A 17051-nucleotide genomic window follows, 5' to 3' on the forward strand; every position below is an offset into this window, starting at 1 on the left:
TAATAATACTGATTGAAGATACAGATACAGTTATGGTTCAGGAATAAGAAAGGCATTCCAATGTCTTACATATCTTAACAAAGGGCAATATTCACAGCAATAATTTGGATAAAGACCATACTGTGTACAGATTACATTTATAGATGAGTAAATAGTATAATGCATGTTAAATAACAAAAGAGACTTTCAAAAGATCTCAACAAAGTAGGATGAATGGTAAAATCTAGCATATAATTAGTTTTGTATTTGCTCAAAAACCAAAATTTACAAAAAATATAAATTGAAGATATACTATTTATCAGTTTTAGTTACCAGAGAGGCAGTAAGTCCAAAGTTCATTCATTTAAAAAGTACATCTAGGGACTTCCCTGGCAGTCCAGTGGTTAAGACTTCACCTTGCAATGCAGGGGGTGAGGGTTCAATCCCTGGTCAGGGAGCTAGGATCTCACATGCCTCAGGGCCAAAAAACCAAAACAAAAAACAGAAGCAATATCATAACAAATTCAATGAAGACTTTAAAAGTGGTTCACATCCAAAAAAAAAAAAGTACATTCATTAATAAACATGCACTATGTGCCAGACATCGTGCCAGGCAGGAATACAATGACGGTCAAAAATTAAGACACAGGTCTTGCACTCATGAACCTTACAGTCTAGAGACAGAGACAAACACTCATACAAACAGATTAAACTGACAATATGTGCTATGAAGGCTATGGACAAGGAATTTTAAAACTCAGAGTAAGGAAGTTAGGTCTAGTTAGCATAATCAAAACTGGCTCCCCTAAGGAAGCAATGATTAATTATTATTTGAAGAATGAGTTAGAGTTAACGAGGCAAACAGGAGAGGGAAGAAAGCATTCCATGCAAAAGCAACAGCATGTGCAAAAGATCCATGGCACAGCAAATATAAGAAACTGAAAAGAAACCAGTGTACTGGAAAAGAGAGCAAGATGGTATACAATAGGAGGTAAGATAGGAGTCAAACAACGCTGCACTTTGAAGACCATGTTAAGGAATTCTGTCCTTACCCGAAGAGCAACTGGAAAGCCACTGAGGGGATTTTAAGCAGGAACTGATACAATCAGACTTGTGATAGTGTCAAAATAGAAGAATTTGAGTCTAAAGTCAAAGAGATGATGGTTTTATTCTATTCTGTCGGATTCAATCCCCACTTGGAATACTATGTATTGGCTATGACTCCTTCAACTTTTAAGTAACAGAAAGAAAACCCAACTTAAACTGGCTTATGCAAAAGAGAATTTATTGGCTCATTTACAGCATTCGCTGTAAGCACATTTTAAACAATGATACGTAAACCTGGTTTTCCTCTCTCCATCCCTAGGCTTCACTTCCTCTATTCTGAGTCTATCCTCAGAAAGGGTCCTCCCATTGTGAATGACTACAGTAGCTCAACTTAACACCTTCCAACATTCAAGACCAGGACAATGATAAAAGGACCAGCTCTGATTGGAGTTGACTGGCTTGGCTAAAGTCATATGCCCTTCCCTAAACCAATCACTATTGATCCTCCTGGTACCAGGGACCCAAAAGGGGCGGGGGGGGGGCGGGTACAACACACCACCCACAAGATAAATACTGGAAGAGGGGATGGTTCCCCACAGGAAAATCAAGATCAAGACATATGTTACCAAGGTAAGGGAGGTAAGGGTGAATGGATGTTGGGTAGTAAAAACAACAGATGCCCACTACAAAGAATTAAAATTAAAGCTTTGTCTAGGTCAAAGGACTAATATATCTAACCTAGGAAAAACATGAGACCGTGAGGCAGGGGTGGTAGAAGTGAAAGCTGTTTACAGATATTTTAAAGTTTGTCATAAGAAAAAAGGCAAGAGGGCGACTTGTTCCTTGTGGCTCAAGTGATAATAACGATAACAACACTGCTAATATTTACTTGTTTTGAGTAAACTAGAGAATTTCATTCCTAGTTTGAGCTTCAATACAACTACTTAATTCATTACATACTATTATAAGTTATAATAAGTTATTATTTATAATGACAATTATTACCATTTGCTAATTAATTAAATACATGCATCCAATGCATTTCATCCAATCCCAAAAAAACTCTATGAGGCAGATACCATTAGTGTCCCGCTTTACAGCTGTGGAAACTGAATTATAGAGATTAAGCACCTTACCCAAAGTAACAAAACTAAGTGGTAGAACAAGGATTCAAACCCAGGCACTTTGAAGGCCAGAGATTTCAGCCATATATTATTTGCCTCCACCAGGAACAAGACCAAAATAACAGGGAGGCAGATTTCATATAAGAACAAAACAATCAGCAGTTAAAATATCAGGAAATGAGATAAACTTGAGATTTGACAGATCACCAAAGAAAAATATGAAAAGTTCAAACATTATGCAATTGAAAATGGTCACTTTCAAGATCCCCAAGGATCCTTCCAACCCTAATATTGTAAATATATTCATCAAGTATTTGTAAATTTTTTGCCTAGACTGAAAGAAAAGGGGGATTTGTCATATTTCAGTAAAAAAACTGCCCTAATTGAGAATGATGAATTATGAAAGTTCATTTTGGAATTAGAAATTAAGAATTTTAGTAATCTACCTACTATACCCAAAGATTTTCTAGAAACTCTCAAGTACAACGTAAAGAATGAAACAACACTCAGTGAAATTCTTGAGTTTATTCGAAGCAAGTAAATTCCTGAAAAAAAAAAAAAATAACAGTTGATAATTTTTTTTTTTGGCCACCCACGTGGCATGCAGGATCCTAGTTCTCCCTGACCAGGGACTGAACCTAGGCCCCCCCACAGTGGAAGCGTGGAGTCCTAACCACTGAATCGCCAGGGAAATCCCCAATAATTTTAAATAAACAATATAAATTGCATTTTAATAAGTAAGCCTGTTTGATGGCTTAACTCAGAACTCCCAACAATATCAAGATCTATTTAACAGATACTGATTCAGAGCAAACATCTCAAGTATCAAATCATCATGACAAACCAACTTTTTAGAATTTTAACATTTTTGTTAACACAAAAAATGTTAATGTAATATTAATAAGTAGAAAGCCTGTGCTTGAGCAGACTACTTAAATCTACAAAGCAATCCAAATCAGCACAGTCATTAAAAGTTCCTATGTACTGATAAAAGCAACCCTTCTTTACAACAAGGTATGGGGAATCTCTCTTTGTACCATCTCCACTTGGTCCAAGTATTCTAAAACCTCCTGCTGATCCTGATCCAGGCTGCAGCAGTTACCACCACCCACTCTGTCAGTCAAAACTGAGCTGAGCACAGCAGGACAGCTACATTTTCTACCACACAGTATTCTGCTGAAGGTATCCATCTTAAGATCCCAATAATCTTTCCAACAGCCAAATCAAATAACCCTTTCTTCCATTTTCATTTTCCTTATCTTGCATCAATTTTAACCCAATTTCTTTTTTTTTTAAACCTTTTATTTATTTATGAGGGTATTTATTTTTGGCCATGCCACACAGCATGCAGGATCTTAGTTCCCCGATCAGGGATCGAACCCACGCCCCCTGCAGTGGAAGCACAGTCTTAACCACTGACCCCCAGGGAAGTCCTAACCCAATTTCTTGAGACATGCTCCTCAGTAATTTTCTCTATGCCAATAGACTGGTTCTCTATCCATCTCCTCCTTTTTAATTCTTTACAGATTCTTCTTATTCTCTTCCTTCTTAAACAATGTAAAATCAGGTTCTATAAAGTTTAGACCTTAGCCCTACACAAATTGTTTCCTAAAAGACAAATCTAATAAACTTCATAGTCTTAGCTATCAGTTCTCAATAGCAGCCTATAAAATCATCAAATATTAACTTCCAACCCTAACTTCTTAACTATGTTTCAGTCCTTCATCTCTTAACTGCTGAAAACTGCTATATGGATACTTAAACTCACCTCAAATTCAATATTTCCAAAACTGAACATTAACTTTCCCTCAAAAATTAGTTCTACAGCATTATTCATAATAGCCAAAAGGTAGAAACAAGCTAAATGTTTATCAACTGACTGATGAATGGATAGACAAAATGTGATACATCCATACAAGGGAATTTAAAAAAGATGAGGTACCGATATATGTGACAACATGATGAACCTTGAAAACATTATGCAAAGTGAAAGAAGTCAGTCATGTTATGCTTCCATTTATATAAAATGCCCAGAATAAGCAAATCCATAGAGCAGAAAGCAGATCAGTGGTTGCCAGGAGCTGGGGGAGAGGGAAGAAGCGGGGAGAGACTGCTTAATAGGTAAGGGTTTGAAAAACTGAGAATATTCTGGGATTAGATAGCATTGATGATTGCACAACATTGTGAATATACTAAATGCCACTGAATTGTACACTTTAGTCAAGAATGGTAAATTTTATGTTAGATTAATCTTACTCCGATTTTTAACAATTCTACTTTTGCCTTTCTCTTTTTCCTCAAATGAAACTGTCATCCTTTTGCAGTTTTTTTTCAATGTTTCCCTCTTTCATTCATCCTATCAATTCCCCAGTCCTATAGTCTTCCTTCAAAATATTTCCCACAACCAACCTTGCCTTTCCATTCATAAGTACTTGTTCAGGCCCTTAGAACCTCACACCTATAGCATCAGATTTACTTTATAAGATTCACTTTATACTGTCTCTCAGCATCCGGATCTATCTGCTTTCATCCATTCAATACAGAACCACCAAATTAACAATTTCCTAAAATAATGCTTTTATTGTGTCACTTATCAATTCCAAACTCTTCAATAACTCTCCACCAATGCATGCAGAGCTTGGTTATACTAGTACCAGAAGCTTCCAGAATGCAGTGAGGCAGAGAATAGACCAAATGCTCTAGGAGCTGGCACTTCCACCAGAGGCTGTGCTGCCAGGCCTGCACTGTCTAACCCAAAGAGAAGAGAACACAATTCTGAGCTAGAAACGCTGAAGGTGAAGTGAGGGAAGACCACGGTATCACACCTTACAAAATGAATATGCAGTGTCTGGCACCCAGTATTACAATGAATGAAATGAACTTTTTCTGAAACTCAATTTCCTCATCTATAAAGGATAATACCACCCATCTCCAAATACTATTTATTTTGAGGAAGAAATATAACCATGAAATACTTTATAGTCACTAAAACACTACAATAAAAGAAATGAAAAATTAGATATCTTGTGTTATAACTTCTCAAAAAAACACAAATACTAACAATGTAGTGTCAAAAGTAGTGTCAATTTTCTTATTTACCTTTTTCTATTCAATACAGTTGGGAGATATATTATTTATTTTTCCTCATGGAATTTAACAAAGCCACTTCCATGGTGCATTTTGTTCCATGAGGACCTTTCTATCAGCAGTCAGCAATCCTGTATAGTTCAAAGTCAGATAATCTTAAACCCTGAATAGGAAAAGCAAAATGAGTGAGTAAACAAAGGCGATAGGGATTAGGATATACCTAAAATCCCCAGACCTCTCCCAAACCCTCCAAGTTTTGCTTCTCAAACGTGCCAAAGGTTAAGAACAAATACCCACAAAATAAGGAACACATGGGTAGAGCCTAGAAGCAAGGAGCAAATTATTTCATAGACTAATGATCTTTGCTTTGGTTAATATCCCTCAACTGAAAGGCATTCAGGCAGCTGTCATGCTGAAGAAATCAAACCTGGCAAAAAAGAGTGTAGTTGATTAACTTCTAAGGATGAAGTCTACAAACCCAACCTGAGAAATTTAAGAAATATATATTAATTTACTTAAAAGTGACTATAACAAACCCATTGCATATTAACACAAATACTTTTATAAAAAATAGCTGTATTTTCCAAAACAAAAATTTAGAGTGGCATTGTTTTCCATTTTTACAATCTCATTAATTTTAATATCTGTGTTCATAAAGACAGCTGGATTCTCTTATCTGCTTCTGTATTCAATCTGTTACACCATCTTGTTCTGTTGAAGTGAGGAAAATCCAGCTTCATAAGATACGTACGTGGTAAAGGGAGAGGCTTGTAGAACCCTTACTCCATTAGAGATGGAGTGCAAAAGGGTGAAAAAAACCTATCATAGTAGTAGGAGGAAAGCAGTGCTGGAAAGCAGTGGAACTCTGCACCTTACCGTCCAAACTAACCATTAACCTTCAGCACACTATCAGAGTCCATAGGTTCAGTTTTTAATTTTCCTTCCTTAGCAGTTCTAGTTTTAAAAATTGACATTTTATGACTTTGTTTCCTAGAGATCTTCAAACAACAAAGGGAAAAGTAACTTATTACTTTAAAATAGAATAAAAATCATTCTATCTTACAATTACTAGGTGAGCCCATAGACTCCTTTTATAAATCTAAGATACATTATGGGATATTAGTGATTTTATTCTTCCTACACCTCAAAATATTTTGCTAATTCCATCATCCTAGGTGTTATTTCACCACTGAGCATCAATTTTTCCCAACTATGCTCTAAAAAAACTAAAATAATAAGAAAACAGAAGAATGTTTTAATTGCCTAGAAGGATAACGCGAGAGTGAAATAAATCATCACTAATACATTATCCTTCACCTTTCTTTTCTTGAGTTTTCCTATTGTTTTGCACAAAATACTGCATCAGCTTCCCAAAAGGTATAGAAGACTCAAGGCATTATCTTTGTAGTCTGTGTCAGGAAGTAAAAACTTTACTTCTACCCTTTTAGGTTGCAGTATCTGGGGCCTGCGAATTAAATTAACAACAGACAAATCAACAGGAGAAAAAGCACATAATTTTTATTAATATTTACATACACTGGAGTTCACAGAAAAGAAGTAAAACTCAAAGAAGCAGTTAGACTCAGGGTGTATATACCATTTTAACAAAGGAAAGGGAATTGGGGCTTTGAGAGACAATAAATCCTGGGGACAGAAACTAGGAAATGCGTGGCAGAACTAATGGAAGATAAGTGTTATTTTAGTTGGGTCTGTTTATGCAAACTCATCTATCAACTCTCCATCTTAGGTGATAAGAGTCACTCTTCCTTTCCTGGTGCAGTAAGGTAAGAACCTTCACAAAAAGAAATGTATGCCCTGCTTTTAGGCAGTTAATTTTGGGCGGGGCGGGGGGAGATAGGAAGAGGGCTCTTCCTGCATCTGTTGGTTCTCAATTGGCTTCTGCTCAAAATAATCCTTATGTCAAAGTGGCATATTTTAGGGTGGCAGATCCTTTCATCTGCTTTAGTGTTCACTGACTACTGTTATGAACTCACAACTTTTTATTTTCTGTTAATAATGAACAGAAGAAAACTAACAGAGGAGATATTTCAGAATTATTAGATGAAACTAAAGATAAATGCAAAGGTAGATAGCAAGCACTTCAGACTGTAATAATGACAGTGAACTTTGGGAAATCTCAGACTAAGTGTAATTAGACTAAGTCCCTAGATAGATTTTCTCAAACTCAACAATCAACAAGTGAACAATATATTTCTAAAAACTAAAAGGAAATACAGTATTCTCATTCAGCAGGAAGAACTTCATCATGCCATGTATTTACAAAAATGCAGAACCATGCTATTTTGCTAAAAGGACATGTGACAGTATTCTTTCATCCTTCACGTTTGTGGGCTAAAATTTAACTTGATACAGTTCATAAGTGGAGAAGTGTTGAATGCAGGTGTATACAATGGTGACTAGAAGGAAATAGATGATGCAGAAATGTTAATTCATTGGATTTATTATTCTAATTGGTGTCTAGAAATCTAAAACTGAAAATACCTTGCAATTATGAAGCAAAGATGGCCATCTTCCTTTCAACAAAAATTTAAACCATACAAGTTTTCAAAAAATCCTTCAAATGTTGCATCTGATGATGCACACTGCAAAAAGAAGATCCAGAAGGAATGATAAGCAAGAACCTACTGGGGAAGTATCTGAAATCTCAAATCACTATGTTCCAGGTTCACGTATGACAGTTGATGAGTTACTCACATGCAGACAATGTTGCCCATTTCAGGCAAGCTTCAATCCTGAAAAATATAGACTAAAAATCTGGGCAACATGTGACAGTGTAACACTGTAAGCTTGAAAAATGCATATCTACACGGTGATTCATAAAAGGGGTGACAACAGAACCAAGATTATTACAAGAATTGACAAAAGAATTTGAAAATTCTGTCAGAAATACAATGTGTGACAAATTTTTATAAGTTTAGAATTGGCTTAGTATTATCTAGTGAGAGATTTTCCTCAGTTGGCAATATCAGGAAGAACAAGGTTGAATTTCTGTGAATTTTCACAAAGGGAAAGGAAGAGAAGTCAACTGCACATAATCTGGTTTTCAAACATATTTGATGATTCTTACTGTCCTAAGAAAAACTAGTACTCTTCTCAGCTCAATGCATTCTCAAGCATCAGTTAGTTGGTTTTTTTTGTTTGTTTGTTTTTTTCGGTACGCGGGTCTCTCACTGTCGTGGCCTCTCCCGTTGCGGAGCACAGGCTCCGGACGCGGAGGCTCAGCGGCCACGGCTCCCGGGTCCAGCCGCTCCGCGGCATGTGGGATCCTCCCGGACCGGGGCACGAACCCGTGTCCCCTGCATCGGCAGGCAGACTCTCAACCACTGCGCCACCAGGGAAACCCATCAGTCAGTTTTTAAAAATCCTGCATAAGTTAACCTGGAGAGAGTTGTATTGTATAAAAAGACTAAAGGAGGGATAGACACTGATTATGAAAGCTAGAACCTATCCAGTTGATTGCTGAACAACACAGGGGTTAGGAGCACCAAGCCCCGTGCCGTTGAAAATCAGTGTGTAATAGTTGGCCCCTCTGTATGCATGGTTCGGCATCCATGGATTCAACCCAACTGCTGATCGTATAGTACTGTAGCACTTTTATTGAAAAAGAAAATCCACGTGGACCTGCACAGTTCAAAATCATGTTGTTCAAGGGTCAACTGTACTTGCAAAATAATGACTTGAAGATGATGGCCTATGACTGATATTATGATCACTGTATGGGGAAAGTTTCAATTACAAAAACTGTAAGTTACCAAGAAGAACATTCCTCATGCAACTAGGAAAAGCACTTGCAGGAACTATAAGAGAATTCTGTCTTACCCTCTAGCTACAATATTCTTATGCACAAGTGTAAGAGGGAAGAATAAAGGAAGATGCTCTTTGTGAGGGTAAAAAACTAAAAAAAAAAAAACAAAAAATTGTGGGCTACAATTATAGTATTTGCCAAGAGCATTCAAATGTGATGCATATTAATTGTAGGGGTAGTATTTAATTAGATGCATGAAATATATTTTTTTATTTCTTATTTTTCTAAGTATATACAAAAATATTTGCTGTTTGAATTCTTATTAAAAGCTCTAATAAGTTGTTTTACATTACTCCTTTATTCTTCTGTTAATTATATAAATTATATGATATAAAATTATATAAAATATATAAAAACATTTTAAATATAAAATAATTTAAAATGTTTAAAAAATAAAAGTTCCTTTTGATCTAGAAGATATAGAGTGGTATCTATTTTTCCTGTTACATTGAGAATTAAAAGAATCCTTAAAACAAAACTGCTCTGCAAAAATCAATAAAAATCCCAAACACACATTTTTGAAAAAAGTTACCAAGTAAATCAAATCATTATATATTTTTAAAACAACTTGACTGAAAAACCAAATATTTTTGAGTCCTCTGAAGCAGGAAAAAATAAACTATTCAGGACTATATATTTAATTAGTATGTCAAAAATATTTCTTATCATTCAAAAGTTACTTTTGAAATAACAAAATATATTGTCAATAATCTCCAATTTCCTGTCATCTAAAACTATCATTTACTTTCTATTTAAAATTGTTATTCCGCATAGGTACATCCCCTGCCCAATTAGTAAAGAAAAAGAAATCTTGGTATGGTTCTAAATATTCTCTTCAATAAAGAAAACAGTGTGGGAGAGAAGGGTACAAAATTATTTATTCCTTTCCTTTGACCTCCTCTCCCTTACTAAGGAAGCCAATGCTGGGTAGTAAAACATTGGACTGAAGAAGCAGGACTGGACGAGATAGCCTAACTGGAAAGAATGAGTTTAAGTGGGGATGCTGAGGTTTGTAGTCCTCCAAAACCAAACTACCCCAGAACTTTCTTTGTCTCACAGCTCACTACCCCTACAAGGGTCTTGAGCAAACTTTCAGAGGAGGCAAAGTCTGATATCTACTTTCTGTCTCCTCTCCCCTAGCCACTGTAGGCTCTGATGTCAACTAGAGCAGCAATTCCAAGTTTCCTAAACTAGATAAGTTAGTTCTATCCTTCAAAACTGCTCCCCTCCTTCATCCCCAAACACCCATTTCTAGACAATTGCTCCCAACTATGTTATCAGATTACTGCAGTAAAACTCTTATCAAATACTAATGCCAAAATATCACCCCATAGACTATCTGCTAATTGCAAAGGGAAATGCTTACAATGGAAAGATAGTGTGTCACCATCTTATCCAAGAGATCAAATTTAGGATTACCAACAGGATAACCCCACTTTACGTGCCTTCTGATGTTGTATAATGAGCAGTACACTGCATGACTTGTGAAGTATTCTTGCCAAAAATATTTAGCCTGATCTACTCAAGCCTTTAGACCTAGGTTCAAGTTTAAAGGAAGTATAGGGGATACAGGGTACAGTTAAACCCCATGAGGAAGAAACTGTCAGTACAATACAGAATGTAGGTTATTCTACAAGCCTACCGGCTTGGTCTCTTCAAAAGGTCAATGTCATTTAAAAAAAAGAGGAAACTACACTAAATTAAAAGGAACTAACACAAATGTAATGCATGATTGTTCCAAAATAAATGACTAAAAAGAACATTTTGGGGACAACAAGGAACATGTGAAGAACATGTGAATACATACTACATACATGCATTAGATTATCAGGGATTATGTAGGGATTATTCTTAACTTTAAGTGTGATTATCCTATTGCAGTTACATAGAAAATTGACCTTAATCTTATGATATACATACTGAGACACACACAGTACTTCGGTGTGAACTGTTGTGATGTATGAAATATGTTTTGAAAATGTTCACCAAAAACAACCGTGAGATAGGTGGATAAAGCAAATGTGGCATAACAGTAACAACCGTAAAAACTAGGTGGTGGGTATGAGGAGAGCTCAACCCGGCTATTCAACTTTTCAATGTCTGGGGAAAAAAATAACATGAAAACTTAAATAACAAGAAGTTAAAAAGCTAAGAAATGAACTCTTAAAAATAAAAATGTGAAGGGAGGGGCAACTGGATAGTGCTTCTTAAATTTTGTAGGTGAGCCTCCTTTGCTCTTTTCCTCAATCACTTCATTCTCACAAAAAATGAAACATAGTGAATGAAGCACTGAATGAGGAATCAGAAGACCTAAGGTTCTAGAAAAGGCTCTATCACTTCCTAGCCATGACTTCATTACAGACCTCTCACCCTGAGCTCTCTTTCCTAACCTTCAAAATCAGTTCTAGCAGCAAAGACCACTGTAAAAGGGGTTAGGAAATACGTATCAGCCGGTAACAATGACCCATACAAATGCAAGATACAATTAGAATGGTACTTGTACGATGTTTTAAAACATCGAGAGCGCACAGCCCCAACTTAATTCTCTAAGCAAACCAGTACCTTCTCTAAGCAAACAAGGCACAGTAAGTTTCTGCTTAGAGACAGCCTGAGTTGGCACAGTAATCCCCCAAAGCAGGACACCTCACAATTGCAGAGAGGTGGCTTTTGTACTTTAAATCGCTCCTCTAATGCTTCAATTTTATGTTTAATGCCGCTAAAAAACGTCAAATTCTTAAAACACAGTTCAAACCTGAAAACAATAAATAAATCAGGTTTAAGTTCACAGAATTTTTTTTAAACAATTCTTGGCAAACAAAGAGAACCCCCTGGAACGAAGGTCTCCCGTGCTTGTAGAAGTGGGTTCACTTTGACGTTTCTCCTCTCTAGCCGATCGCTCCATAAAAGCGTTAACACTTGAGATAAGTTGGGAGGAACTCCGTCCATCTCTAGAGCAGGATAAAACCTCAGAATGAGATCATTCTTTCCGTCTCACGAAGTGAAACCTGCAAGCTCAGTTAGGGAACTGTGTTATCAAGTCCACGTTTCTCCTCAGGGCCCCTCTCCTACAGACAATAACGGGACGTGTAGGGCACAGCGGGGAAGTCCTTTGACAAGAAGGAGGGTGTGAGCAGGTACTGACTGGTCACCCGGGCGGGGGAACCTGGGCCCTAGGGTCCCCGAGCCTCAAAGTTCGGCACCCCCTGTGGCCTCTGCCTACGACTCACGAGACTCGGGGGGAGAGCTGGAGCGAGAAGAGCACGGGTCCCCGCCAAACAGCGGCACAAAATGTACGTTAGACCAAGGGAGAAGCCTCCGGAAAGAAAAGCCCAAACCAGGCCAGGGGCAAACAGGCCCTGGGGGGCGAGGCGGGGCGGGGAAACGGCGTCGTCCGCGGCCTGCGCGGCCCCGGCCTGCCGCACCGAGCTGGCTGCCGCGTCGCGCCGCGATCCCTCCCCCGCCAGGGCCGGCGCAAGATGGCGGTCCGGCCGCCGCCGCGCAGCCGGTCCCCTCCCCCGCGCCCTGGGCGCTCTCGGCGACCCGCGCCGGCCTCGACACCCCCAGCCCGGCGCCCCCGGAGTGAGGCGGCGCAGGCCGCGCGGGAGGGCCTCTGCCTGCTGCAGCGCGGGGCGGGCGGGGGCGGGCGGGGGCGGGGGGCGCTTACCGTGAGCGGAGCGGATCGGCCTGACTGGGGCCCTGAGGAGGAGGAGAAAGAGGAGGAGGAAAAGGAGGAGCACGAAAAACTACACAGCGGCGACGGCGGCGGCTCCCATTGCGGAGCAGGCGGCCGAGCCGTGGGCGGGGTGGGGGGGCTCTCGAGGAGCCGGCGCGCTGCCTCATGGGTAGGCTCCGGGTCAGCCTCCGCGCGTCCGGGCTCCCTTTCTTCTCGCCGACGCGGAAGGCGGGCACGGGCATGTGCGCCGCGTTGCGGGTCCTCGAAGGCCCCGGCGCCCAGCTATGCGCAGGCAGCGGCCGAAGGTCAGGCACTAGGTCGGGGCTGGAGCGGCCGTGGGTGCGTACTGCTTCCCGGCCAGCAATCCTGAAACCTGGGCTCCATCGAATCTGAAGGCGTGGAAACACGAGTTCCGGGACCTCTCTGTGTGTAACAGCTAGTTCTCTGCAGGCTTGGAAAGTAAGAAGGTCTAGGAAGAGAAGCGCCATTAAAAAGAAACACCAGGGGCTTCCTTGGTGGTGCAGTGGTTAAGAATCCGCCTGCCAGTGCAGGACACACGGGTTCAATCCTTGGTCGGGGAAGAGCCCACATGCCGCAGAGCAACTAAGCCCGTGCGCCAAAGCTACTGAGCCTGCGCTCTAGAGCCCGCGAGCCACAACTACTGAAGCCCATGGGCCTAGAGCCCGTGCTGTGCAAGGAGAGAAGCCATTGCAGTGAGAAGCCCATGCACTGCAATGAAGAGTAGACGCCGCTCACTGCAGCTAGAGAAAGCCCGCGGGCAGCAACGAAGACCCAACGCAGCCAAAAATAATTTAAAAAAGAAAAAAAAGAAACACTGTGCCTGAGCGGCAAAGACCACACACCAGATGAGAAAAAGAAGTGGAGAAGGTTCTTTTAATAATTGGCTACCTTTGCCAAATTTGTTTCAAACTTGAGATTTTGCTTCCGTCTCCTTCAATTCCTAACTGCCATATGGATGCCTGTAATAACTAAAAAAACGAAAACAAAAGATAAGTGCATTTACAAGAACACCTGTTAAGATACTCCTTGCACAAATACTTGCAAAACATTGTACTCTGATCTGTAAGGAAAGTTTCCTCTCCCAGTTGTACTCACAAGATGGATGTCAGTAGTGGTCCAGCTCTCAAGAGTGACCTGGATTTGAAATCTTGCCTTGTTAGATCCTTAATACACACCAATCACTGCGCTCACCATTCAATCACTGGATCGTACTAATTCGTCCTGCCTATTTGAAATCAGTTTCTTCTTTCTCAACCAATCTGTCCCCAGCTTTTCTCTGGCATTTATCATTACAATTGTTTCCTTATTGATTACCACTCCCAGACCAGTCTTTCCCGAAGACCACTTGAATTAGCCCTAGAAACCTGGAATGGCTACAGATGACCATGACCTACTCTTCTCCCAGCTGGGCCAGGGATAGTCCACTCAGCTTTCCCTTTCTTGTAGGCACTGCAAATAAGTTTCATAGGAAAAGAGAATAGTCAAAATAGCAAACATGGAAAGCTAAAAGTTCAAAAATCTTGGAGCATTCTTAAGTCATTATATTTCAAATGTTTCCAATATAGTTCCTAATGGTTAGCAAAGGATGTTACAGTATGAAAGTGAACTTAAAATTTCACTCTGTATTCTACAGTCTGGTCCTCAGTTTGCAGAGACAGAAAGTTAATGTTGTTAGCCTCCAGAGCTAATTTTTTTTTTTGGTGGGGGGGAGAATTTTTTTTTTAATTCAAAAAGAAAGTCACAAAAATTATAATCATCCTCATCAGTTCACTCAGTCCCATGTAACCAGAGCTAATTTAAATCCAGTGGGATGATTCATGCCAACCAGACTTACTAGAGACTGATATATAAACCAAATTCTTCATAACTGCCAAGAAGACCAGAAAACTGTGTACACATTTTTACTCAAAAGGAACATTTACATGAGAAGCCAAATTTTAAAGGATATCTGGTGAGTATGAAATCAACAAATTGAATGATTTATTTCACTACTTCATTCTCAAAACTCCTCCCTTGGATCTGTAACACAACTGTCTTGGTTCTCTTGACACTATCCATACCTTCCCTTCATTTTTAAGTGCTTCCTCTGACTTGTTATATTTTCTGCCCCTTTACATTCTGTACGGGCTAAGTATCCTCACAGTACTCATTCTCCTTAAGTGAGATCATGTGCCACTCTTTCCTGACTGTAATGGATATAGATGATTTCCTAGTTCTATTCCACAACTCTATTGTGTTCACCCAAATTCGAGTGGAATAATCATCACCACAATCCCAACTCCAAGAATAGTACAGCTAGCCTAAAACTATAGTACAGCTAGCCTCACCTCCCTTTGAATCAGAGTGAAACCAATCAGAGTGAAGACCAGGATTTTTGTTTGATTGTGAGCAAAAGAGAAGTTCATTCTTTCTCTGGATGATATGGCATTAGAATGTGAATACTGGAAAAACTACAACCTTCCTTGTGTGTGTGCTACTGAGAGCCAACTGAGAGTAAAGCTAACGTGGAGGAGGAAGGGCTGGGCGAATCAATCACAGGAAGAGGAAGTCAATCCCTGAGAGCATCATAAACCTCCAAATCAAACCCAACCTGAACCCCATTCTGCTGCTAGACTTCTCTGTTATATGAGCCAATAAATTCCCTTTTCTGTTTAAGCCTAAGGGGTCCAAAATAAGCCACTGTGGCATAAAAATTATTTTTAGACAAAGGCATTTTTAAAAAATATTTATTTATTTAGTTGGCTGCACCAGGTCTTAGCTGCGGTACACGGGATCTTCGTTGCAGCATGCAGGATCTTTTAGTTGCGACATGCAGGCTCTTAGTTGGGACATGCAGGACCTAGTTCCCTGACCAGGGATCAGACCTGGGCCCCCTGCATTGGGAACGCAGAGTCTTAACCACTGGACCACCAGGGAAGTCCCTAGCCAAAGGTATTTGAGTTCCTGAAATTACTTATCTGCCTAAAAGCAGAGTCTTCCAAAAGAATTCAAGTGTCATAAATCTCCTCCCAGGGAGCAACTAGGGAAGAGTGACTTATGGCTAGAGACTATGAGAATTGTCACCACACCTAAACAGACATTGTCACAAACTATCATATCTCCCACCTATTCTCTTAAGGGCCCATTTATCTTTCCTAAAAGTCATTGCTTTTCCCATAAATGCCCTCTCTCCCGAGCCCCCCTTCTAAGAAGTTATTTGTTTTCACATAAATGCCTTTCTCCCCTTCCCCTTCATCTATTAAAATAGTATATAAGCCCCAAATCCTAACTACCCCTTTGAGTCACATTTCTTTGTGAACTCCCATACATGATACGTGATTAAAATCTCTCTTTTCTCTTGCTAACCTGTCTTTTGTCAGTTTAATTTGCAGGTACCCCAAAACTAAATATAAGAGGGTAGAGAGAAAGCTTTTCCTCCCTGACAAAGCCAATATTAGTTTGGTTTCCTGTTATCTGCAACTGAAAGCATCCTAACTGGTAGCGACAATGATAAATATTCACCATCTTATCTTCCTCTGTATACCCAGGAAATCCACATTTCCTAACTCCCTTACTTCTACATCAGGCTGTGTGACTATTTCTGGCCAGTGGAACATAGACAGAAGCAGTGATTGCCTAATCTAAACCTGACCCTTAAAACCTCCAGTGATTTATAGTTCCTTTTTGTTTTTTGCACATCAGTCAGCCAGATACAGAAAACTCTGAGGAGCTAAGGAATGGCAGAAATATTAGATGGAAGGACCCTGGGTCTCTTAATAATTCCACAGAGCACTTTCACCGCACTGATCCTCACTGTACTGATTAGAGCAAAACATAAATCTTTATTGGGTTAAGACACTAGGATTTTAGGGTTGTTTGTTACAATAGTAACAATCACCTACTTGGATTAATAATAGAAATGGTGGCCAACTATAACAAAAAATCTAAAATATGTGGCATTAGCTTAGCATAGCAGTCATGTAGGAATTAAGAAATGTAGTAGGCTGGATAACTGTAGGTTCATATCAGGCAGTGGCTAAACTGTTGCCCATAATACATTAGAAAGCAGATCAGAACAAGTACATAATTTGTAGCTCTATGGGAAGAGTTCAGAAAGCAATATTAATAGTGGATGTTGGTGATTTTTTATGTGATTAACAGGGTATTACCAGAAAGAGGTTAGCATAGAAGAGAATTAACCAATTTACAAACAGAACTGAAACGGAATAGAGTCCAGCATTTGGGGGCCTTGCAGGGTTTGAAAACACAATACTTCTACATAAAAGGCTTTGAGCTAGGAAGCCCCAGTAGGAGT

General features: G+C 39.5%; 1 protein-coding gene across 8 annotated transcripts in view; it reads right to left on the reverse strand.

Annotated features, from left to right (window-relative positions):
• Nucleotides 1-17051, reverse strand: part of ZNF280D (zinc finger protein 280D) — a 156625-nt gene that overhangs the window by 106325 nt on the left and 33249 nt on the right. The window contains exons 1-2 of one of the 8 annotated variants that reach the window (XM_082846424.1): nt 12728-12756; nt 5250-5400 (exon numbers count right to left, since the gene is read on the reverse strand). The exons of 6 other annotated variants lie outside the window; for them this stretch is intronic. The gene's annotated coding sequence lies outside the window, so the exon portion shown is untranslated. Of the gene's footprint in view, nt 1-5249; nt 5401-12727; nt 12793-17051 lie in introns of those variants that run through there. One more of the 8 variants, XM_082846425.1, reaches the window with a different exon arrangement.

Source organism: Leucopleurus acutus, assembly GCF_964270905.1.
Source record: "Leucopleurus acutus genome assembly, chromosome: 1".
Classification (NCBI taxonomy): Eukaryota; Metazoa; Chordata; class Mammalia; order Artiodactyla; family Delphinidae; genus Leucopleurus; species Leucopleurus acutus.